This window comes from Panulirus ornatus, chromosome 22 (genome assembly GCF_036320965.1).
Source record: "Panulirus ornatus isolate Po-2019 chromosome 22, ASM3632096v1, whole genome shotgun sequence".
NCBI classification, from domain to species: domain Eukaryota; kingdom Metazoa; phylum Arthropoda; class Malacostraca; order Decapoda; family Palinuridae; genus Panulirus; species Panulirus ornatus.
The window spans coordinates 21,296,854-21,306,089 of record NC_092245.1 but is presented as its reverse complement, the minus strand read 5'-3'; positions in this window follow the sequence as shown (position 1 = coordinate 21,306,089).

Genomic DNA, 9,236 nt, shown 5'->3' with positions numbered 1-9,236 from the left:
GGAAAGTTGTTAGAAGCAGTGAAAAGTTTTTATCGAGGATGTAAGGCATGCGTACGTGTAGGAAGAGAGGAAAGTGATTGGTTCTCAGTGAATGTAGGTTTGCGGCAGGGGTGTGTGATGTCTCCATGGTTGTTTAATTTGTTTATGGATGGGGTTGTTAGGGAGGTAAATGCAAGAGTTTTGGAAAGAGGGGCAAGTATGAAGTCTGTTGGGGATGAGAGAGCTTGGGAAGTGAGTCAGTTGTTGTTCGCTGATGATACAGCGCTGGTGGCTGATTCATGTGAGAAACTGCAGAAGCTGGTGACTGAGTTTGGTAAAGTGTGTGGAAGAAGAAAGTTAAGAGTAAATGTGAATAAGAGCAAGGTTATTAGGTACAGTAGGGTTGAGGGTCAAGTCAATTGGGAGGTGAGTTTGAATGGAGAAAAACTGGAGGAAGTGAAGTGTTTTAGATATCTGGGAGTGGATCTGGCAGCGGATGGAACCATGGAAGCGGAAGTGGATCATAGGGTGGGGAAGGGGGCGAAAATTCTGGGGGCCTTGAAGAATGTGTGGAAGTCGAGAACATTATCTCGGAAAGCAAAAATGGGTATGTTTGAAGGAATAGTGGTTCCAACAATGTTGTATGGTTGCGAGGTGTGGGCTATGGATAGAGTTGTGCGCAGGAGGATGGATGTACTGGAAATGAGATGTTTGAGGACAATGTGTGGTGTGAGGTGGTTTGATCGAGTGAGTAACGTAAGGGTAAGAGAGATGTGTGGAAATAAAAAGAGCGTGGTTGAGAGAGCAGAAGAGGGTGTTTTGAAGTGGTTTGGGCACATGGAGAGAATGAGTGAGGAAAGATTGACCAAGAGGATATATGTGTCGGAGGTGGAGGGAACGAGGAGAAGAGGGAGACCAAATTGGAGGTGGAAAGATGGCGTGAAAAAGATTTTGTGTGATCGGGGCCTGAACATGCAGGAGGGTGAAAGGAGGGCAAGGAATAGAGTGAATTGGAGCGATGTGGTATACCGGGGTTGACGTGCTGTCAGTGGATTGAATCAAGGCATGTGAAGCGTCTGGGGTAAACCATGGAAAGCTGTGTAGGTATGTATATTTGCGTGTGTGGACGTATGTATATACATGTGTATGGGGGGGGGGTTGGGCCATTTCTTTCGTCTGTTTCCTTGCGCTACCTCGCAAACGCGGGAGACAGCGACAAAGTATAATAAAAAAAAATATAATATATATATATATATATATATATATATATATATATATATATATATATATATATATACACATATATATATATGTGTGAGAGGTGGAGGGAGCGAGGAGAAGTGGGAGACCAAATTGGAGGTGGAAAGATGGAGTGAAAAAGATTTTGAGTGATCGGGGCCTGAACATGCAGGAGGGTTAAAGGCGGGCAAGGAATAGAGTGAATTGGATTGATGTGGTATACTGGGGTCAACGTGCTTTCAATGGATTGAATCAGGGCATGTGAAGCGTCTGGGGTAAACCATGGAAAGCTGTGTAGGTATGTATATTTGCGTGTGTGGACGTATGTATATACATGTGTATGGGGGTGGGTTGGGCCATTTCTTTCGTCTGTTTCCTTGCGCTACCTCGCAAACGCGGGAGACAGCGACAAAGCAAAAAAAAAAAAAGAAAAAATATATATATATATATATATATATATATATATATATATATATATATATATATATATATATATAATCCTTGGGGATAGGGGAGAAACAATATTTCCCACACATTCCCTGCGTGTCGTAAAAGGTGACTAAAGGGGACAGGAAAGGGGGGGAGGCTAGAAACCCTCCCCTCCTTGTATTTATCTTTCTAAAAGGGGAAACAGAAGGTGTCATGCAGGGAGTGCTAATCTTCCTCAAAGGCTCAGACTGGGATGTCTAAATGTGTGTGGATGTAATAAAGATGAGAAAAAAGGAGAGATTAGGTCATATGTTTGAGGAAAGGACTCTGGAGGTTTTGGCTCTGAGTGAAACGAAGCTCATGGGTAACGTGCAAGACTGGTTTGGGAATGTCTTGGGAGTAAAGTCAGGGGCTAGTGAGAGGACAAGAGCAAAGGAAGTAGCACTACTCCTGAAGCAGGACTTGAGGGAGTATGTTATAAAGTGTAAGAAAGTACTCTAGATTGATATGGGTAAAACTGAAAGTGGATGGAGAGAAATAGGTGATCAATGGTGTCTATGCACCTGGTCATGAGAAGAAGGATCATGAGAGGCAAGTGTTTTGGGAGCAGATGAGTGAGTGTGTTAGCAGCTTTCATGCACGAGACTGGGTTATAGTGATGGGTGATTTGAATGCAAAGGTGAGGAATATGGCAGTTGAGGGTATAATTGGTGTACATGGGGTGTTTAGAGTTGTAAATGGAAATGGTGAAGAGCTTGTAGATTTGTGTGCTGAAAAAGGACTGGTGATTGGGAATACCTGGTTTAAAAAGAGAGATATACATAAGTATACATATGTAAGTAGGAGAGATGGCCAGAGAGCATTATTGGATTACGTATTAATTGATAGGTGTGTGAAAGAGATACTTTTGGATGTTAAAGTGATGAGAGGGGCAACTGGAGGTATGTCTGAAATGTGTGGATGCAAAGGTGAAGATTTGTAGAGGTCTTCAGAAAAGAAGAGAGAATGTTGGGGTGAAGAGAGTGGTGAGAGTAAGTGAGCTTGGAAAGGAGACTTGTGTGAGGAAGTATCAGGAGAGACTGAGTGCAGAATGGAAAGGGAGTGGGGGAGGAGTGGGATGTATTTAGGGAAGCAGTGATGGCTTGCACAAAAGATGCTTGTGCCATGAGAAAGGTGGGAGGAGGGCAGATTAGAAAGGGAAGTGAATGGTGGGATGAAAAAGTAAGATGGTTAGTGAAAGAGAAGAGAGAGACATTTGGACGATTTTTGCAGGGAAGAAATGCAAATGACTGGGAGATGTACAAAAGAAAGCAGGAGAAGGTCAAGAGAAAGGTGCAAGAGGTGACAAAGAGGGCAAATGACAGTTGGAATGAGAATCATTAAATTTTAGGGAGAATATAAAATGTTTTGGAAGGACGTAAATAAAGTGCGTAAGACAAGGGAACAAATAGGAACATCGGTGAAGTTGGCTGATGGGGTAATGAGGTAATAACAAGTAGTGGTGATGTGAGGAGATGGAGTGAGTATTTTGAAGGTTTGTTGAACGTGTTTGATGATAGAGTTGCGGATATAGAGTGTTTTGGTCGAGGTGGTGTGCGAAGTGAGAGGGTCAGGGAAAATGGTTTGGTGAACAGAAATGAAAGATTTGCATTAGATGAAAGCCGGTAAGGTGGTGGGTTTGGATGGTAATGCAGTGGAATTTACTAAAAAAAAAAGGGGGTTACTGTGTTGTTGACTGGTTGGTAAGGATATTCAACGTATGTATGGTTCATGGTGAAGTGCCTGAGGATTGGCGGAATGCATGCATAGTGCCACTGTACAAAGGTAAAGGGGATAAAGGTGAATGTTCAAATTACAGAGGTATAAGTTTGTTGAGTATTCCGGGGAAATTATATGGGAGGGTATTGTTTGAGAGGGTACAGAGCAACAGACTGGAGAAGAGCAGTGTGGTTTCAGAAGAGGTAGAGGATGTGTGAATCAGGTGTTTGCTTTGAAGAATGTATGTGAAAAATACTTAGAAAAGCAAATGGATTTGTATGTAGCATTTATGGATCTGGAGAAGGCATATGATAGAGCTGATAGAGATGCTTTGTGGAAGGTACTAAGAGTATATGGTGTGGGAGGTAAGTTGCCAGAAGCAGTGAAAAGATTTTATCAAGGATGTAATGCACGTGTACGAATGGGAAAAGAGGAAAGTGATTGGCTCCCAGTGAATGTTGGTTTGTGGCAGGGGGTGCATGATGTCTCCATGGTTGTTCTATATGTTTATGGATGGGGCTGTTAGGGAAGTGAATGCAAGAGTTTTGGAGGAAGGTGCAAGTATGCAATCTGTTGTGGATGAGAGGGCTTAAGAAGTGAGTCAGTTGTTGTTAGCTAATGATACAGCACTGGTGGCTGATTCATGTGAGAAACTGCAGAAGCTGGTGACTGAGTTTGGTAAAGTGTGTGAAAGAAGAAACCTGAGAGTAAATGTGAATAAGAGCTACGATATTAGGTACAGTAGGGTTGAGGGACAAGTCAATTGGAAGGTAAGTTTGAGTGGAGAATAACTGGAGGAAGTGAAGTGTGTTAGATATCTGGGAGTGGATTTGGCAGTGGATGGAACCATGAAAGTGGAAGTGAGTCACAAGGTGGAGGAGGGGGCGAAGTTCTGGGAGTGTTGAAGAATGTGTGGAAGGTAAGAACATTATCTCGGAAAGCAAAAATGGGTATGTTTGAAGGAAAAGTGGTTCCAACAAAGTTATATGGTTGAGAGGCGTGGGCTATAGATACGGTTGTGCAGAGGAGGGTGGATGTGTTGGAAATGAGATGTCTGAGGATAATATGTGGTGTGAAGTGGTTTGATTAAGTAATGACAGGGTAAGAGAGATGTGTGGTAATAAAAAGCATGTGGTTGAGAGAGCAGAAGAGGGTGTATAGAAATGGTTTGGTCACATGGAGAGAATGAGTGAGGAAAAATTGACAAAGAGGATATATGTCAGAGGTGGAGGGAATGAGGAGAAGTGGGAGACCAAACTGGAGGTGGAAGGATGGAGTGAAAAAGATTTTGAGCGATCTGGGCCTGAACAGGCAGGAGGGTGAAAGGCGTGCAATGAATAAGTGAACTGGAATAATGTGGTATACCAGGGTTGATGTACTGTCAGTGGATTGAACCAAGGCATGTGAAGTGTCTGGGGTAAACCATGGAAAGTTTTGTGGGGCCTGGGTGTTGAAAGGGAGCTGTGGTTTTGGTGCATTAGACATGACAACTAGAGACTGAGTGTGAACAAATGTCGCCTTTGTTGTCTTTTCCTAGTGCTACCTCGTGCACGTGCGGGGGGAGGGGAGTGCCATTTCATGTGTGGCGGGGTGGCGACAGGAATGAATAAAGGCAGCAAATATGAATTATGTACATGTGTATATATATGTATATCTTTGTGTATGTATATATATGTATACATTGAAATGTATAGGTATGTATAGGTATATGTGCATATGTGTATGTGGGTGGGTTGGGCCATTCTTTTGTCTGTTTCCTTGTGCTACCTCGCTAACGCGAGAGACAGTGACATAGTATAATGAATAAAATATCAATAATAATAAATATATATGTTTATGGATGGGGTGATTAGGAAGGTGAATGTAAGAGTTTTGGAGAGAGGTGAGTATACAGTCTGTTGGGCATGAGAGGACCTGGGAAGTGAGTCAGTTGTTTGCCGATGATACATCTCTAGTGGCTGATTCAAGTGAGAAACTGCAGAAGTTGGTGACCAAGTTTGGAAAAGTGTGTAAAATGTGAAAGTTGAGAGTAAATGTGAATAAGAGTAAGGTTATTAGGTTCAGTAAGGTTGAGGGACAAGTTTATTGGAATGGGAAGTGAAGTGCTTTAGATACCTAGGAGTAGGTTTAACAGTGAATGGAACCATGGAAGCAGAAGCAAGTCACAGGTTGGGGGAGGGGGAAAGGTTCTGGGAGAGATCAAGAATGTATGGAAGGAGAGAATATCATCTCGGTGAGCAAAAATGAGTATGTTTGAAGGAATAGTAGTTCCAACAATATCATAAGGTTGTGAGACATGGGCTTTGGATAGGGTTGTAAGGAGGAGGGTGGATGTGTTGGAAATGAAAGTTTGAGGACAATATGTGGTGTAAGGTGGTTTAATCGGGTAAGTAATGAAATGGTAAGAGAGACAGGTGGAAATAAAAAGAGTGTGGTTCAGAGAGCAGAAGAGGGAGTGTTGAAATGGGTTGGAAATATGGAGAGAATGAGTGAGGAAAGATTGACAAAGAGGAGATATGTGTCATAGGTGGTGGGAACAAGGAGAAGCAGGAAACCATATTGGATATGGAAGGATGGTGTGAAAAAGATTTTGAGGGACCAGGGCCTGTACAGGAGGGTGAGAGGCGTGCAAGGAATAGTGTCAGTGGACTGAACCAGGGCATGTGAAATGTCTGGGGTAAACCACGGAAAGGTCTATGAGACCTGGATGTGGATAGGAAGCTGTGGTTTTGGTGCATTAAACATGACAGCTAGAGACAAAGTGTGAATGAATGGAGCCTTTTTTTGTCAGTTTTCCTGGTGCTACCTCACTGAAGTACGGAGGTAGTGATGCTGTTTCCTGTGGGGTGAGGTAGCACTAGGAATGGAAGAAGGCAAGGAAGCATGAATATGTACATGTGTACATATGTCTATGTATGTGAATGTATTTATTATTTTTATTTTATTATACTTCGTCGCTGTCTCCCGCGTTTGCGAGGTAGCGCAAGGAAACAGACGAAAGAAATGGCCCAACCCCCCCCCATACACATGTATATACATACGTCCACACACGCAAATATACATACCTACACAGCTTTCCATGGTTTACCCCAGACGCTTCACAATCCTTGATTCAATCCACTGACAGCACGTCAACCCCGGTATACCACATCGCTCCAATTCACTCTATTCCTTGCCCTCCTTTCACCCTCCTGCATGTTCAGGCCCCGATCACACAAAATCTTTTTCACTCCATCTTTCCACCTCCAATTTGGTCTCCCTCTTCTCCTCGTTCCCTCCACCTCCGACACATATATCCTCTTGGTCAATCTTTCCTCACTCATTCTCTCCATGTGCCCAAACCACTTCAAAACACCCTCTTCTGCTCTCTCAACCACGCTCTTTTTATTTCCACACATCTCTCTTACTCTTACGTTACTCACTCGATCAAACCACCTCACACCACACATTGTCCTCAAACATCTCATTTCCAGCACATCCATCCTCCTGCGCACAACTCTATCCATAGCCCACGCCTCGCAACCATACAACATTGTTGGAACCACTATTCCTTCAAACATACCCATTTTTGCTTTCCGAGATAATGTTCTCGACTTCCACACATTCTTCAAGGCCCCCAGAATTTTCGCCCCCTCCCCCACCCTATGATCCACTTCCGCTTCCATGGTTCCATCCGCTGCCAGATCCACTCCCAGATTTCTAAAACACTTCACTTCCTCCAGTTTTTCTCCATTCAAACTCACCTCCCAATTGACTTGACCCTCAACCCTACTGTACCTTATAACCTTGCTCTTATTCACATTTACTCTTAACTTTCTTCTTCCACACACTTTACCAAACTCAGTCACCAGCTTCTGCAGTTTCTCACATGAATCAGCCACCAGCGCTGTATCATCAGCGAACAACAACTGACTCACTTCCCAAGCTCTCTCATCCCCAACAGACTTCATACTTGCCCCTCTTTCCAAAACTCTTGCATTTACCTCCCTAACAACCCCATCCATAAACAAATTAAACGACCATGGAGACATCACACACCCCTGCCGCAAACCTACATTCACTGAGAACCAATCACTTTCCTCTCTTCCTACACGTACACATGCCTTACATCCTCGATAAAAACTTTTCACTGCTTCTAACAACTTTCCTCCCACACCATATATTCTTAATACCTTCCACAGAGCATCTCTATCAACTCTATCATATGCCTTCTCCAGATCCATAAATGCTACATACAAATCCATTTGCTTTTCTAAGTATTTCTCACATACATTCTTCAAAGCAAACACCTGATCCACACATCCTCTACCACTTCTGAAACCACACTGCTCTTCCCCAATCTGATGCTCTGTACATGCCTTCACCCTCTCAATCAATACCCTCCCATATAATTTACCAGGAATACTCAACAAACTTATACCTCTGTAATTTGAGCACTCACTCTTATCCCCTTTGCCTTTGTACAATGGCACTATGCACGCATTCCGCCAATCCTCAGGCACCTCACCATGAGTCATACATACATTAAATAACCTTACCAACCAGTCAACAATACAGTCACCCCCTTTTTTTAATAAATTCCACTGCAATACCATCCAAACCTGCTGCCTTGCCGGCTTTCATCTTCCGCAAAGCTTTCACTACCTCTTCTCTGTTTACCAAATCATTTTCCCTAACCCTCTCACTTTGCACACCACCTCGACCAAAACACCCTATATCTGCCACTCTATCATCAAACACATTCAACAAACCTTCAAAATACTCATTCCATCTCCTTCTCACATCACCACTACTTGTTATCACCTCCCCATTTGCGCCCTTCACTGAAGTTCCCATTTGCTCCCTTGTCTTACGCACTTTATTTACCTCCTTCCAGAACATCTTTTTATTCTCCCTAAAATTTAATGATACTCTCTCACCCCAACTCTCATTTGCCCTTTTTTTCACCTCTTGCACCTTTCTCTTGACCTCCTGTCTCTTTCTTTTATACATCTCCCACTCAATTGCATTTTTTCCCTGCAAAAATCGTCCAAATGCCTCTCTCTTCTCTTTCACTAATACTCTTACTTCTTCATCCCACCACTCACTACCCTTTCTAATCAACCCACCTCCCACTCTTCTCATGCCACAAGCATCTTTTGCGCAATCCATCACTGATTCCCTAAATACATCCCATTCCTCCCCCACTCCCCTTACTTCCATTGTTCTCACCTTTTTCCATTCTGTACTCAGTCTCTCCTGGTACTTCCTCACACAGGTCTCCTTCTCAAGCTCACTTACTCTCACCACCCTCTTCACCCCAACATTCACTCTTCTTTTCTGAAAACCCATACAAATCTTCACCTTAGCCTCCACAAGATAATGATCAGACATCCCTCCAGTTGCACCTCTCAGCACATTAACATCCAAAAGTCTCTCTTTCGCACGCCTGTCGATTAACACGTCATCCAATAACGCTCTCTGGCCATCTCTCCTACTTACATACGTATACTTATGTATATCTCGCTTTTTAAACCAGGTATTCCCAATCATCAGTCCTTTTTCAGCACATAAATCTACAAGCTCTTCACCATTTTCATTTACAACACTGAACACCCCATGTATACCAATTATTCCCTCAACTGCCACATTACTCACCTTTGCATTCAAATCACCCATCACTATAACCCGGTCTCGTGCATCAAAACCACTAACACACTCATTCAGCTGCTCCCAAAACACTTGCCTCTCATGATCTTTCTTCTCATGCCCAGGTGCATATGCACCAATAATCACCCACCTCTCTCCATCAACTTTCAGTTTTACCCATATTAATCGAGAATTTACTTTCT